Here is a 17,073-nt window from a genome sequence, read left to right as displayed (position 1 = left end):
ACAGCAGGGTTGATTTTTATCATTACAAATAGTGCTTCAACTAATCTCCAGGTGCAAATGTGCAAAAGTTTCTCTAGGGTATATTCCAGGAAATGGGATTACTGGGTGGGAGGGTGTGCTCATTTTCAATTTTACCAATTGCCAAGTTCCTCTCCAAAGTGATGGTATCAACAGTACTTCTTAAGATTTTCTTTCTTTTTTTTTCTTTTCCCATCCACTGTCCCCACACATTACAACTGCCCCCCGCTTTTCTCCATAACCACTCTTGGACCCTCAGTCCCCACCCACAGAAACTCTCCTCCTCCAGCCCTTACCTTCCCCCCGCCCCTGCTTCAGCTCCTAAACAAAAGCCTAAGAACTGATCTGGTGTGAGGGCAAGGGAGGAACTGAGTCAAACAGAGACGAGACCTCAGCATCACAGGGGTGTGGGGGGAGGAGGAGAGAAATTCTGGAACCAGCATATGGTGATCATTTGTGTTGACATATGTCATAGTCAGGTGCTGTCAAGGCACAGCAGGGTTGCAAAAGCTGAGTATCTACTTCTTCCCAGTGGGTCACGGAAGGACTGTCGGACAATTTTCCAAAAATAGTTTTAGGACAAAGGGCATTCAGGCCTGGAAAATTCCACCCTATGGCTGGACAGTAGGCCGTCACAGGCCCTCCAGCCACCTTCAGGAGGGGGCTGAGAACTGCTGACCTCCTTCTCCTGTGTGAGCAACAGGGAGTTAGGAAATCTTGCCTACAAGTCCCAACAATTTGATCAACAATTTAATGTTCTTTTTTAAATCTCCAAGTCTTGTCAATTCACATCCTTTAAAAACCAGATAGTCAATACTTTTTTAAATGTATATTTATTGATTTTGAAAGAGAGAAAGCGAACAAGTGAGCCAGGGAGGGGCAGATAGAGAGAGGGAGGGAGAGAATGCCAAGCAGCTGACAGCACGGAGGCTGATGCAGGGCTTGGACACACAAACTGTAAGATCATGACCTGAGCCAAAATCAGGGGTAGGACGCTGAACCGACTGAGCCACTCTAGGCACCCCACTAATTTATTTTTTTTGCATAATGACTAGAGTGTCAATGCGATTCTAATTTTTTTTTTCTAAATCACGAGGAAAACCTACTTTTTGAAAAAAGACAGTGTCAATACTTTAATTCCCTTGGAAAATACAAAGGATCAGTGCTCCGTTACCTTCTCTTCAATCAAAATGTGTTAACGATTTTGTTCTCACTCAAAACTCATTCAAATGTCAATACTTTTTTTCTTTTTTTAATGTTTTATTTATTTCTGAGAGAGAGAGAGAGAGCATGAACAGGGGAGAGTCAGAGAGAGAGGGAGACACAGAATCTGAAACAGGCTCCAGGCTCTGAGCTAGCTGTTAGCACAGAGACTGATGCGGGGCTCAAACCCATGAACCGTGAGATCATGACCTGAGCCGAAGTCAGACGCTTAACTGACTGAGCCACCCAGGCGCTCCTACTTTTTTTTTTCTTAAAAGAGTCAGCAATGCCATTGTCTTTTCCTTTTTCATAACATTAATATTGGTCACATGTTAGGAACTTCCACTTTGGGAGACTTTAAAAAACCATTCACATTCCCACACCCCTTACATGGCTACGGCTGTCATTTTGGTAGGCTTCCTTCCACTTCTTTTTCTTTACATTCATTAAACCTGTCAACAGTTGGAGTCAGTGAGCACAGGTTGGGCACCTATGGGTGGCAGGCATGGGCAGAAGAAAATGACCCAAACTTGGGCCAGGCCCTTGAGGTGCCCAGAGTGTGGCTGGGAGTCCCCAAGCAGGGATGGAGGCTTCACGGAGTGCTCCAATGGAGGCTCAGAGTGATGCGGAGCCCAGGGAGCTGGAGTCCCCTTGGGATGGAAAGACTGGGGCTCTGGAGGGCCCTCACATCCAGGACTGAGACATCAAGAGATTCCTGTCAAATGTGAATCTGTCTAGCTTTCTTTTGTCAATTAACACCGAACACATAGTGCTGAGAAACATTGCTGTTTGAGGTCAGGTCAGTGAGATGAAGAATTCTGCTCTTGTCTAGTGGGTCAGAGCCAGATTTGACACAGAGAAGCAGCCCGGATTACCTCCCCAGGTGCAGAGCTTCAGATAAGAGGTTTCTGGACACAACGGTCCACACTTAACTTTGTGGTGTCCAAGGAAACAGGACTATGAGTCTACTTCTGGTCTCAAGCTAGATGTTAACCCCTTTCTACAAGGCCAGGTTTGCCTTGAGCCTGTCCACATGGCTTCATGTCAGTTTCTCCTAAATGCCAAGCTTCCCCCCAAATCCTACAATAATAATCCTGTTTCTTCCTTTCTTTCATGAGACACCCCATGGTTTCTCTGCGTGCTTGCGGCATCAAGTCAATAAACCTAACTCTGTTAAACTATACCTGTGTCCCTGGTGGTCTTTACCAGACTGGCTTTATCATAAAATTCAAGCCTTCTCTGTTCATTCATTCACTCACTGATTCCTTCAACAAATGTTTACCCAGCCTACGTTCAGCTTTAGGTGCTGGAGACATGGTGACAGGACAGTCAAGGTCTTTGGCCTTGTGGCCACTGCTTCTAATAGGTGAAATAGAAAATAAACAGATAATGAGGCGGCTGGGAGGCTCAGTTGGTTGAGGGTCCGAATTCAGCTCAGGTCATGATCTCACAGTTCGTGGGTTCGAGCCCCGTGTCGGGCTTTATGCTGACAGTTAAGAGCTTGGAGCCTGCTTTGGATTCTGTGTCTCCCTTTCTCTCTGCCCCTCCCCTGCTTGTGCATGCTCTCTTGCTCTCTCTCTCTCTCTCAAAAATAAACATTAAAAAAAAAAGCTTACAGGGTGCCTGGGTGGCTCAGTTGGTTAAGTGTCTGACTTTGGCTTAGGTCATGATCTTGCGGTTCTGGGTTCGAGCCCCGCGTCGGGCTCGGAGCCGACAGCTAGTTCAGAGCCTGGAACCTGTTTCGGATTCTGTGTCTCCCTCTCTCTCTGACCCTCCCCTGCTCATGCTGTCTCTCTCTCTCTCTCAGAAATAAATAAAAAACATTAAAAAAAAAAGAAAAGAAACAGATAATAACAATACAGATTAATAGGCTATGAAGGGAGTGCATGGTGCCTTTAGAAGAGGGTGGACAGCAAAGGCTGCTCTCGAGGGGCTACGTTTGAACTGGATCCTTGAGGAACAGATGTCAGGAAAGAGCACCACAAGCAGAGATTGCCAAAGAGGTGAAGATGAGCTTCTGGGGTTTGCAAAATAACTAGAAGGCCACTGTGCCTGGAGCAGTGAGTGAACAGGAGGGTGGGGAAAGGTGAGGAATGTGGGGCAAAGTGCAAAGCTTACATTTTATCCTGAGCGATACAATAATCTTACCCAGAGCCACAATATATATATACTTTCTATATAAATTTATAAACCTTTAAAATCGGAGCTGCTCTGGGACTTAAGCCATCTCCTACCCCCACCCAACCCCAGCAGTTTTCTGAAGCATTCCCCAGGAACCTAAAGATGGGATGGGGTGGGGTGTACAATTGGAAGTCTTTAATGTAGTCCAACCCCCTCATTTTACAGATGGGGAAACCAAGGCTGAGAGGGAGTGAAGGGTGGAAACTACGCTTTAGGGCTGAGTGAGGTCAGGGCCCACAGTCACTAGCCGAGGTAGGGGTGGGGCCGTAGCAAGGAGCCTGGTTATCCAACCACCAGCTGGAGAACCTGGCAATCTAGAGGTTTACTAACCAGCAGTGGCAGTATAGACAAAAGGCACATCTCTTCTCCAGTGACATTGTCTGGGAGTGGGGTGGGGTGGGGTATATGGGAGGTCAGGGAGGGGGACGGGCAGGGTTGGGTGGTGGTGATAATCCAGCAGGGGTCTTTGGAGAGACCCTCTTAATTCCTTAGCCTGCCCCATTTTGATAGAGCAAATGGGAGGAGAGCAGGCTGGGCCACCTGAGTGCCGGTCACTAACCCCTAAGTTCCTTGGCCAAGTCCCTTCCACTTCAGGGTTAACCATGATGTGGAAGGATTGCCTTAGCATTTGCACTTCCTCTTATATGCTGCTATTTTAAAATGTGTGCCCCCCGACTCAAATCCAGGCTAAACCCAGACTCAAATTAGCTAAGTGTGACTTCAAAATTTCAGTTCTTAACCATCAGCAATTGGAAAGTCTTAGAGGGAAGAGGGACACAGGCTGAGATTGAGCCTTCTACACACGGGATCTTCCCCTGGACAGACGGACAAACCCACGTGGCAAGTGGCCACTTCTGTCTGGGTACATTGACGCAGGGGCACTTAACAGACTATGCCCACTGCCTCACGTGGACTGATTCCACGGGGCGCCACACAGGATCACGGTTTCCAAACAGCAGCCACCCAGCCCTCTATTTTGGTTTTTTTCCTCTGGGTGGTGCAAAGAGTCAAGGGTGTAACCTCAGGGTGGGGCGCTGAGTCAGCTGCGGGCGGGCTCCTGGAGTGTCTCAATTCCCGTTTCAACTTCTTTTCGTTTTGCAGCTGGCCAAAGCGGGGCTCAGAGAATCAGAGAACTTCCCCGAAGCCGAGAAGCTGCCTCCTCGGTACCCATAGCTCCGCACGGTAGGAAGGCCTGAGGATGGAGGAAGGCCCAAGGACCACTACGGGTTAAAACCATGGAGCTACGGAGCACCACCGAGGCCTAGAGAGACCCTCCTACCCTATTGCTACCCCCCTTCACTTCCAACTTCCGGCGGGGCGCCACTTCCGCTTCCGGCGGCGGGCTACAAAGCTCTGCGCTGGGTAGTTGGTTTCCTTTCCTCGGAGTCGTTTTCGGGCTTCGAGTCTGGTCGCCAGGACTCCCCGCCCCCGTTGCCCCCTGCCCTCTGAGGTGGCACCTGCGCAGGTGAACACTCCCTCCCTTCTTCCCTCCCGCCTGCCTCTCCTTTCCCGGCGCGCGGTCTGTGGGGAGCGGGGGGCCGCGGCGGCCGCGGCGCCGGCCGCGCTCGGAGCGGGAAAGCCCTGCTTTGCGGGTCTGCGGGCTGCTGGGGCTGGTGTGGCCCCGGGTCTCGCTTCAGCCCGGGAGGACGAGGTGCTGGGTTGGAGCCCCAGAAGCGCTTTTCCGGCCCAACTAGGCCCCCTGAGCCGCGCCCATATGGTGGGAGGAGCCCGACTCAGCTCCCCGCCTTAGAAGCCGGGAATTTTCTACCCGGTTGAGTTGTCCCACCAGCTCTAGGCCTTGTGACTTTGGGCAGATCCCTTCTCGTCGAGCCTCAGTTTGTTTACTTGTGAATGACAATGTCCTACTGGGTTTTCGGGAGGATTGCTTGGAGGAGGGACAGCTTCCGCAGAGTGTTTGGCCTGTAAAATTCAGCAAATAGCATCGCGGCTGCTGTTGCTAATAGAGACGGCTGGGGCAGTAGAGAGTCGTGAGGAGAATTCTGGGTGGCTAAGAGGATCACGTAGAAGAGAACGTGAAATGCTTAGCACAGTGTCAGATAGGAAGTAAGTGCTCAGTAAATCGGAATTATTAATTGATGAGGGCAAGCACTGTGTCTGGTTATTGATTTACTAAAACTGATAGAATTGATAAGCGAGGTGAATTATGAAGTTGGTCTGTCAGAGCCAGCCTTGAAAACTGGCCTGATCATTGAGACTCTTCTTAGAAGTCTGGGTTGTAAAGATCTCTGGTGCTAAAAGCCAGAAGAATTAATAAGAGGGTGTTTTCCTAAGTGGTTTGGGGGTTTTTTACTCAGAAAGGTTTTGGGCAGGAGGAGAGTGTTTGCTTCCTTTTGAGTTGTTATGAAAGTAAGACATAGTTGTAGTTAAAAAGAAAGCAGTATCGAAAGCTGTGGAATGAAAAAGTTTCTGTCTTCTGTCTTCGCCCCTCAGGTGTAAATAGAATTGAAGGTATTTGTGGATAGATCAGGTCTTGTGTGCTTATGTGTATGTATTTTAATTTCCTCAGGTGGGGTCATACTACTCATAGTGATGTGTGTCTTAGTCAGACGGTGTGTTGTTGTCTGGATGTATCCGCACTCACAGGCCGACTTCATTCTTTATAATGCTACACCGTATTCTGCTGAATGGCTGATGAGATACTTCAATTATTTCCCTGTTGATGGTCACTTAGGTTGTTCCCAGGATTTTGCTGTCTCACCTTTCATCCAACCTTTCCTTGACAAAATACTTCCTTTTTATCCAAGGCACCCCGGAGTTACGGGGATATTTTGCTTTGATCCTCATTCACTCTGGGTTAGTAATCACTTACTTCTGGGGAAGAGGACACTGTTGATTGGGCAAAAACCCAGGTAATATGAGAAGAACAGATATACTCCAAGAGTATCCGAACTGCAGGGTATAGACTCCGTACAGGGCTCCTAGAAGATGGGCCATGGAACGTTTAGGGAAGCGGTGACGCGGCGCTGAGAACTAGTTCATGCAAGGCAGCTAGTCGGTGTTGGTGACTGTTGATCTCTTTAACTTGTTACCCAGGAAACAGATTTGAGAGGATCTCGGAGCGGGGAGGGATCTTAAATGTAGCACTTCTGCTATACGGACTCGGGAGGGGTCCCTTCTTGGGAGAAGGGGTTTCCTAATGATGGCTTTTGACCACTGTCATAGGAGTTATACTCTTTGATTGGACAGACCCCGATATAGAAATTAATTTAGTCATTTCTGTACTGTCACTTGAAGTCTCTCTCTCTCTCTCTTTTTTAAATAACAGATTGTGGTTTTACTGTAAATAACCCTTCTCTTGGACTGGGGCCTTAACCTGAATGAAGCAAAGCCTTTTTTTTTTTTTCCCCTGGCATTTTACAGGTATTTGGTGTGCGCCTCCCCCCTTCCCCACTACAGCTGGTTTGCTAATCCTAGAGCTGACAAGCATCCAAAGAGTTGGAAGTCTGCACTACTAGGATTCTGACTCGGTCAGTTTCCTGTATGTACACTGATTAGAGGAACTTAAGATCTTAATCTTTACATGGAGACTTTTCGTTTCTATTCTTTCTTGTGAAAAGGGGGCTTAGGCTCCACCCTGATGGTAACTCCAAAGTGCTTTTAAACCTTTGTTACTCTTTGATCATGAAAGAGATGGGGATGGGGTGGAAAAGACAGCAGAGTAGATGTAAATGAACAGACTTTTATGTCTTATATTTTAGTTCTTTCTCATAACTTGCTTTTGGCCATAACCTAACTCCATAAGGGACAATGTTGGTAAACCACTGGCACATTTTTTTTTTATATATTTTTATTTATTTCTAGAAGAGAGAGAGAGAGCGTGAGCAGGGGAGGGTCAGAGAGAGAGGGAGATACAGACTCTGAAACAGGCTCCAGGCTCTGAGCTGGCAGGTAGCACAGAGCCCGACGTGGTGCTTGAACCCATGAACCGCGAAATCATGACCGAAGCGAAAGTCGGACGCTTAACCGACTAAACCACGCAGGTGCCCCACTGGCACATTTTTCTTAATTGTGTCAATTGATCGAGAAGAAACAAAAGTAGAATTTCCAGGACCTTTGATAAGAAACTCTGTTAGGATTGGAAAGTGGATGGAACCTGGATCTGGACCAGATCCATGAGATTAGGTGGTTTTGATAGTCTTTGTGGTCTGTTTTTGCTGAGCCTGTCTTCTCTCTGTGTTTAGGAGCCTGAGACCTCCTTTTCCAGAGCCCCAGGATGGAGCCTGAAGGGTACCTAGAGACACAAAGAGATAGAGAAGTCCAGAATGGTAAAATAAGGTCACCATCCAATGAGATGCCGGCTGAGGAGTCCGAAGTTGTCCTCATAGCGGCTCCCCAGGCCCAGGTTCCCCGCCAGCCTTCCGGGCCTCCAGCAGAGAGCCTCGAGGGAGACTCTGTCGAAGACCTTGAGGCCCTGCCACGAAGGAGCCCTCCCAATGCGGCAGCCTCCAGACAGAGGTTCAGGAAGTTCCGCTACGAGGACGCGGCGGGGCCCCGGGAGGTCCTCCGACACCTCCAGGAGCTTGCCGGACAGTGGCTGAGACCCGATATTCACACAAAGGAGCAGATCGTGGAGATGCTGGTGCAGGAGCAGTTCCAGGCCGTCCTGCCCGAGGAGCTCCGCGCCCGGGCCCAGAGGTGTCAGCCTGGGGTCAGGATCACTGGCTGAGTCCCGCCACCGGGGTCTTGCTCAGCCTACGCGTGAGACGTCACCAGAGGTTCTCTTTGTTGTTGCAAGAGCCAAGGACAGTCGTGGGGAAATGCAAACCTCGGTTTTTCTGAGCTTGCCTTTGGCTGGTTGTAATAAGATTCCATCAGAACCTGTGTCTGGACCTCTCTCTGGCTGAGGCAGCTCTTGTTCCTGGGACTGAGCTCCAGAAGGAGCTTCTCTCCCCTCTGGTTCGGACAATCAGCCTGTTGCTTGTTTTTGCTCTGCTGAATGCCTCCTGTTTTGCACTTTCCGACATGCTTTAATATATTGTTATGTATCCAAAGAGGTAATCGCTTCATCTTTCTGAATTCTTGATACTTGCTGTGGTGGCATGAATGGAAGCTTCTGTAACCCCGTCCAGTAAACTCACTTGAGACGTCCTTGAAATATTAAAGTTTGGTCCTTAATCACAGTGTGCTGTGGTGATTTACCAGTTTAGCTCTTACTCGGCACCTGAGAAAGGGGAGACAGGTGTCAGGAGTAGATGTGAGCCAGATGTAAGATGAGAACAGGCCATGCCTTCGTGTTAGTCAGAATTTTTAAAAAATTCTTTCTTTTCTTTTTTTGAGAGAGAAGAGGCAAGTGAGCCAGGGCCAGCTAAAGAGACAGGAAGTGGGAGAGAGCGGGGCTTGTGCTTAACCCATTGTGGGACTCGAACTCCCAAACTGTGAGGTCATGACCTGAGCTGAAGTCCAATGGATAACTGTTTGAGCGACCCAAGCGCCCCCAGAATTTTTTTTTTTAAGTTTATTTATTTTGAAAGAGAGCCTTAGAATACACACAAGTTGGGGAGGGGCAAAGAGCGGGAGAGAGAGAATCCCAAGGTCATGACCTGAGCTGAAATGAAGAGTCAAGACGCTTGACTGAGGTGCCACCCAGATGGCCCCAGTCAGAATTTAAATTAAAACAGAGGGGTGCCTGGGTAACTCAGTCGGTTAAGCATCCAACTTTGGCTCAGGTCATGATCTCACGGTTCGTGGGTTCGAGCCCCCACGTGGGCTCTGTGCTGCCAGCTCAGAGCCTAGAGCCTGTCTTTGGATTCCGTATCTCCCTCTCTCTCTGACCCTTCCCTGCTCACGCTGTCTCTCTCTCTCAGAAATAAGTAAATAAAAACATTTTAAAAAACTTAAAACTGAGGGATAGGGACGCCTGGGTGGCTCAGTCAGTTGACCGTTCAACTTTGGCTCAGGTCATGATGAGGTGAGTTTGAGCCCCACATCGGGCTCTGTGCTAACACACAGCTTGGAGCCTGGAGCCTGCTTTGGATTCTGTGTCTCCCTCTTTGCCCCTGTCTTGTTTCTCTCAAAAATAAACTTAAAAAAAAAAAGAATGGAAACCAGCTTGACAAACTATTTGTGAAAATAAAATAAAATAGAAACAAAAGAAAAAAAAATGAGATACAACAGGGTCCTAAGAGGTAACTTAACACAGATCTGTTTGATTTGTTATTACTCCATTTGTTCTAAGTTTGTCTCCCCTCAGGAGAACTCCGTCTACAGTCATTTGACTGTTCTGCTCTTCCTGAAACAGGTCATCCCAGCTTTCTGTGCGTGGAGACCTGTGCCTCGGCTGACCACTGAGAGCAGTAGCTGTGGTTGGGACAGGCAGGAAATATATGGCAGTTGCTTTTCCTCAGCGTGGCCCAGTCTTGAGGAACCTCGCTGTCTCTGTGGCCTGGCTCTCAGATTTGTACATCTAGAACCGGCTTGGTGCCAACTCAGAAACTAATCTTTGGTAAAGGGGCCAGTTAGCTCTAAGCTGGAACTCCTGTTTATTCTGCCAGTGTTTAATACTTCCGAACCTGTGGGACTGGTCTAGAAGCTAGGATACAAATATAAAGCCCAGTATTAAGGAAATGTATGATTTTTGAGGTGGAGAGGAAGACTATACTGGTAGGACCGCTTGAGTAAAACTAGTCTTCCCTTTTTGGCATCTGGTTTTGAGATAGCATTAAGAAAACATTTCCTATTTTAAAAATACACGAAGAGCAGAGGAGGGAGGAAATAGCCAAGTTAGGGAAGTGAGATTTTTAATTGAACTTAAGCAGATCACTGGACAGAATCACCCCTTGAGCTAAACAGCATGGGAATGCTTGGGGAGCAGAGAACATACAGAATAGTGAACTGTGCCTTTTATTGACTAGGTTAAGCTTTTCTTTGTCTTTAAAACTATTTTATTTTAAAGAGGGTTTTTTTTTTTAATCTTTAATCTCTACACCCAATGTGGGGCTTGAACTCACAACTCTGAGATCGAGAGTCACAAGCTCCACTGACTGAGCCAGCTGGGTGCCCTTTATGTTAAGCTTTCCTACCTCTAAGTAAAATTTAAGATTGGCAAAGGAATTCGTAACCACGACTGGGTCAGAATATCTCCAATATTTCAGTTTGTTCGGAACACTACAGAGGTATTTCTTTTAATCTGCAGGGATCAGGGACTCCCGATGTTAAGAATTTCTTGGCCTAAAAAAATAATAAGGAAATAAATAAGAATTTCCTAGCCTACACCAATGTCTCAGCTGCTTCGATCTAGAATACAGTGTGTAAGTAAAGCATCCGACTTTCCAGGAGGACCAGAAAGTTATCACCATAGGGATTCAATGGCTCGACATCTGGGTGTCCTAAGTTGAGTGACCTTAGCACATACTTTCTCAACATTGGCAGTTTGAGGCCAGACCATTTTTTTAATGGGGGCTTGTCTTGTGTATCATGGGATGTTTAGCAGCACCCCTAGTCCTTACTGGATGCCAGCAGCACCCCACTGATGAGACAACCAAAAATGTCTCCAGATGTCACCAGAAGTTCCCTATGGGCAAATTTGCCCCTAGTTGAGAACCACTGATTTAACGGGACAGTTCATCACAGATATGCCACAGGTTACCCTCAATGTTGAGTTGGGGAAGCTGTAGGAAGAGTGGTATAAATTTGGTTTCATATTGGGGTATCTGGCTGATCTGGTTGGTGGAGCATGTGACTCTTAATCTCAGGGTCTTGAGTTCAAGTCTCACGTTGGGCATGGAGCCGACTTAAAAAAATTGCATTTTGTATCCCCCGCGTGTGTTGAGGTAACGTCACCTACTCTGGCAAATCTTAAGTTCTTTGGTACAAAGATTAATATTACACCTCCAACCCCAGCCATTCTATTGAGATGGTTTCCTGTGTGTCAGGATCTAGACTAGATGCACGAATGCTTCATTTAATGCTTACAGTCATCTGACTTCACCTATTCATATAAATACACCTGCTTTATAGATGAGAGAACTGAGATTCACCAGTAACACAATATGGCAATAATGGTGGAGCTGGAATCTAGGCCCTGGATTTCTGTCCCCCGAGTCTTGGGCTTTTTCCATCACGTCTGCAAGTGTGAATTTAACAAGCATCTCTTGAGGACCTGCATGCAAGATGTTTCTTCTTTGACTTTTCTTCCATTTATCTTACAATGCAGAGTAACATTTTTTAGTTTCATTTGATACTGAAAAAGTATGAAAACAAAAATGGTCCATGACCTCACTTCCTATGTAACTCCCACTGACATTTTTCAAAGCAAAAGATACATTTGCATGTGGACAGAAAAGTCCAAAAGTATAGAAAGGAATAAAAAGAAAATTGATAGAGTCCCTACGTGTGGGAGAGAGCATGGGTGAGAGAGGGAGGGAGGGAGAGAGAGAGAGAGACAGACAGACAGACAGACAGACAGTCTTAAACAGGCTCTACACCCAGTGCGGAGCCCAACCTGGGGCTTGATCCCACAACCCTGGGACTATGACTTAATCCAAAATCAAGAGTCAGATGCTTAGCTGACTAAGCCACCCAGGCACCCCTAAAAGGAAAATTTAAAGTCTCTCCCCTAAGTTAGCGTTACATATCCTTCCAAAAATATGAATAATACAGATGTATATGCATAAACACATATGTCCTTTTCTTATTTACACAAAATCCATACCATGCACGTTTAGGCTGTATATACTTTTCTTCCCTAATAAGTCTTGGGATCTTTCGCTATCAACATACAGAGATTGGCTTTATTAAAAAAAAAAAAATTAGCTGCTGAGTAGTTCCTTGTATGAGTAAAACCTAGCCTTATACTATGAGTAAAAAAAATCCCCAGGTAGGGGATTTAGGTATGGAGTCAAACCTCCAAAGCATAAGAGGTTGAGAGAGGTAAGTGACAGAGCCATGACTCAATCTCCATGTCCTGACACCAGAACTGGTACCGTTCACAGTTGTCCAGCACGGTCTCCCAGCAACCCCGTGGTACCAGCCCTTTGCCATGGACGTGAATTTACACAGGAGATTCTTTGCGTCAAACAAACCCAGTAAAAGGAGATGCTGCAGTTCATCTCCATTTCATCTGGCTCCAGCCCCATGCCCTTGCCATGAGGTCACGCTGCCTGGATATCAAAGAGCAGAGCAAGTCCAGCGTTTCAAGGGCTCCGTGGGGATTTGAGAAGACAGTAACTCCGTATCTCTGTTGCCACTCCCTGAGATGATTCCCATGCTTTCTCCGTGCAGCGGCGCTACCCAGCTCGCACCAGTGCCTGACGTTGTCCTTTTTTGAGTCCATTTAGAGTCTAGTGCCAGAGAACCCTACACATTTTATTTTTTAAAATTGTTTATTTTTGAGACAGAGCATGAGAGAGCGCAGGGGAGGGGCAGAGAGAGAGAGAGAGAGAGAGAGAATTCAAAGCAGGCTCTAGGCTCTGAGCTGTCAGCACAGAGCGCAATGTGGGTCTTGAACTCATGAGCCGTGAAACCATGACCTGAGCTGAAGTCACACACTTAACCAACTGAGCCACCAAGGTGCCCCTTAAACACTTTAATTCTGTGAGAGGAAAGAGAAGGAAAATGCAGAGCTTTCAGAGGGAAATACTTCTCAACTGTCTCCCATGCCTAATTTTCCCATTGTGATTATTTTGACTCCCAAGTTCCACAAAAGAATAATTTCATCTAGTTATTGAAAAATGTCCCTGCCTGGGGCACCTGGGTGGCTCAGTGGGATGAGCGTCTGATTTTGGCTCAGGTCGTGATCTCATGGCTCATGAGTTCGAGCCCCTCTTCGGGCTCTGTGCTGACAGCTCGGAGCCTAGAGCCTGCTTCAGAATCTGTGTCTCTGTCTCCCTCTGCCCCTCTCCAGCCTATGCGCTCTCACTCTCTCTCTCTCTCTCTTTTTCTCTCCCAACTAAATAAAGTTAAAAGAAAGAAGAAAGAAAGAAAGAAAGAAAGAAAGAAAAAAAGAAAAATGGTCCTGCCAGATGGCTGCTAGTGAAAATCAGTGTTGGGACCACAAGGTAATTTGAGATTCCTAGCAACTGGCGGTGCCATGGAAGAATATGTCATCCGTTGGGCAGCTACTCTCTGAGCAGTGAGTGGGTGCCAGGGCCTGGCTGCCGGAGAGGAGGCCAACGCTGCGAGGTGTGGGGGCCATGCGGAGTCCACTGTGACGGCCGTGGCGGCTGGAGCATTCAAGTGTAACTGGCCCTTCCAGGAGCACCGTGTGTGGTTGGTTTCCACAGGCAGCTTAGTTCAGTGCACTCGACAATGGCTTGACTATTTTGCTAAGCATTTTCCACCCACTGCCAGGCATTTATTGGACATTTTCCCTTGGTCTGGAATGCCTCTCCCCTATGCCTCCCCCAGTATTTGCCAGCCTACTCCTACTCATTCTTTGTGACACAGATAGGCATGGTCACCTTCATGAAGCCTTCTTTGATTTCCATCTTGCATTGGCATCAGAGCCCCTCCTCTGAGCTCCCCTAACAGCCTAGCTTCAGTTCTTCAGTCCTGTTCATTCAGCAAACGTATGTTGTATGCCCCATACGTCATGCTGTATTCTAAGTATCACTGTCGGGTAGCGTCCAGTCTGCGTCCCCAGGCAGATCAGGAGCTCCGTCAAGAGGGAATCTCTGTATTCTTGGCCTCCAGCCCAGGGCCTGCCCGTGATGGAGCCTCAAGGAACAGTTTGATTTTTGTAGCAGGCACGTGATTGCTGCCTGGTTGAAGGCTCTTCTTCCAGTGAACACAGATAACTAGAATTCACGGGAGACGATGGGAGGGGGCTCGTGGGGAGGGCTGGGGATGGAAGAAAACAAAACACCACAAAAAAGGAAAGCCTTCACCAGGTGGCTGGCTTCCCCCTCTGTTCTACACCTGACCTCGCAATGAGGTGAACTTAACTGCCCTTGGCTGGCTCTGCTTGAAAGCTCGAGGGGCCCCTCAGTGCCTAGCAACAACCTGACTGCCCAGAATGGTGATTTAGAAGCTGGGTGTGTCTCCGGGGCAGGAAGCCACCAACACCACCAAAGCAGCCAGGGCCTCCCCTTCACTTCCTCTGAGCCAAAACCCCGCCTCCAAATGGGGCCAGTACTTGAGCGTTAGCTCTGCCTTAGCACAAATTGGAGGTTCTGGCAAAGATAACTCCAGCACCTCTGAAGTGTGTGATCTCAGACCTCTCTGAGATTCCGTGCCCACACCTGTCTCATTCCTGTCTTATTCCCAGCTAGGGTCGCCTGTTCCCGGTACCAGAAGCAGAGAAACATTCAATGAATGCTCTTGTAGCTGAATCAGCTAGGATAGGGGAAGATTCAGTTAGTGATTCTTCCTCCCCCGTCCTTTTGATCCTGTTCTTTTCTTCTGAGCCCCTCTCTTAAAACTTTCATCTTCCCATTTCTAATGTCTACACATTAAACCCTGGTCTTAGCCTCTCAGTCCTTCCATCCCTCTTTTCTGCTTTTTTTTTTTAAAGTAATTATATTTTTTTCAATGTTTTATCTATTTGAGAGAGAGAGAGAGAGAGAGAGAGAGGCAGCATGAGCAGGGGAGGGTCAGAGAGAGAGGGAGACACAGAATCTGAAGACAGGCACCAGGCTCTGAGCTGGCTGTCAGCACAGAGCCCGACGCGGGGCCCAAACCCACGAACCGCGAGACTATGACCTGAGCCGAAGCTGGATGCCCAACCGACTGAGCCACCCAGTCGCCCCTAAAGTAATTATAATTTTAAAGTAATTTTCAAGTAATCTCTACACCAAAAGTGGGGCTCGAACTCACAACCCCTAGATCAAGAGTCACCTAAACCAGCCAGGCATCCCTCCTCTCTGCTTTTTCTTACCTGCAACCATTAAACCTCATCATCAAGACGCACAAAAATTCTACACCTCTTTCAAAGAAATCACAAGTGGTTTGGTTTTTAGGCCAATACTATTGCTGAAGTGACCTTTAATTTTTTAAATTTAAACATAACATGCACCCTGGAAATTGTATAACTGGTTTAATTTGTACAAAGTGAGCATACTTTGCAGATGAAGATCTGCACTAACCACCTTGTGGATGAAGATACAGAGTATCATCAGCATCCCAAAAGACTTTCTCAGGTCCTTTCCTAGCCATCAATCCTCTGACAGGTAAGCTATTGTGCTATTGTGATTTCTACTGCCACAGAGCAGTGTTGCCTGTTTCTGAACCAAATGGAATCATATAATGTATACCGTTTTGTGTCTGTCTTGTGTTCATCATAATGTGTACGAGATTCATCGACCCCCTGAGCATCCTGCTTTTCCATGCCTGTGTACCTGGACATGCCCACCCTGGCCCTTTAGATTTAGATCAAACCTCGCTCCTTTGGGACACCTTCCCTTATCAGTTCTGGGTTTGAACCTCAGCTCTTCCATCTGCTAGCTACACAACTTTAGGGAAGTGGTACCAACCTCTTCATGCCTTGTTTTGGTTGAAGACAGTAGTTTCTATATTCCAGAGTTCTTGTGAATTTCAAGTTAGTTGATACATATTAAATACTTAGAACAATGCCTAGAGCATAGGAAGTACTTAGTAAATGTTAAGTGTAACTCTTATAAATATTCTGCTTTTCTTATTCTGCTAGATACTTGTATATACCTCTGTCCTTGCACTTATTTTGATTACTGTTTGTTTCACTATGATACCTTAACTCCTTGAGTAGAGATTATGTCTTCATTCATTGTATTTCTTCAACAGGTAATTATTCAGTGTACCCTGCATTCTAGGACCGAGGGGACGGTGGTAAAAGAAGCCCTTGAATTTACTTTTTAATGGGGAGAGACTGATAGTAAGAATACTAAAGGGGCAGGATAGTTTTGGATAGTGATTAGGCTCTGAAGGAAATAAAGCCCTGTGGTGTTGCCATGGGTCAGAAGTGCTGCTCTGAACTGGGTGGGGAGCAGGTCCTCTTAAAGAGGTGCTATTTGAGCAAAGATGTGCAGGGGGGAAAGGAGCAGGCCTGTGCAGAGCAGGAGAGCTCAGGACAGCAAGTGCAAAGGCTCTGAGGCAGACACAGTAAGGTCAGTTCTATCTAAAGAGTGACAAAGAGGGCAGCATGGCTGGATCCCAGTGAGTGTGTGAGAGCCTGGTTCTGAGGACATTGGAGACGTGGACAAGAGTCAGGAGAAGCCATGGAAGAGGTTAAGCAGGAGCATATCAGTTATCTTTGCATCCGAGGCGCCTACCACAAAAAATACTCACCAACCGTTGAATATTGGTCCCAACAGGCCTAATTGGTTCACGTGAGTGATTCTCAGATTAAAACTTCATCACTGTACCATGTGCTTCTGGGTTCTTACTAAACTCTACCAATGCAGATGGAGTTGCTCAGTCTTTTCTAGACTTTTCTCTCCCTTATCCTATCTCAGGCACCCTTCTTCCGTGACTCAGATTGTCTCCACCAGAGATGTGTAACAGAGATGAAGAAGGCAAGCCTGGGCCAGTTAGAGAAAAGGAAAATAGAAAACAGGTTTGGTCAGTTCCTCTCCTTTCTCTGACTCCAAGAAGGGTCTAGGTCCTTGGACAAGCATAACGATGTGGCACAAAGTTGAGGAGGGAGGCTGAGCAGCAGGAGGGACTGCGGGGGCCTAGGTCCCCGAGCTGATGGGAGATGGCTTCAGGTGCAGCAGCCCTGACCCCTTACGGTGTGGCAGG

At 47.2% G+C, this 17,073-nt stretch overlaps 1 long non-coding RNA gene across 1 annotated transcript; it reads left to right on the top strand.

Annotated features, from left to right (window-relative positions):
* Positions 1-4,495: 4,495 nt before the first annotated feature.
* LOC144241276 (uncharacterized) lies at positions 4,496-8,538 on the top strand. Its single transcript, XR_013338002.1, has 2 exons — positions 4,496-4,867; positions 7,605-8,538. It is a non-coding gene; the product is annotated as an uncharacterized LOC144241276 (long non-coding RNA).
* Positions 8,539-17,073: the final 8,535 nt, after the last annotated feature.

The sequence above is a fragment of the Crocuta crocuta genome, unplaced genomic scaffold (genome assembly GCF_008692635.1).
Source record: "Crocuta crocuta isolate KB4526 unplaced genomic scaffold, BGI_CrCroc_1.0 scaffold127, whole genome shotgun sequence".
In the NCBI taxonomy this organism is placed as follows: Eukaryota; Metazoa; Chordata; class Mammalia; order Carnivora; family Hyaenidae; genus Crocuta; species Crocuta crocuta.
Note: the sequence above shows the minus strand (reverse complement) of the source record. Positions and strands in the feature narration are given on the sequence as shown.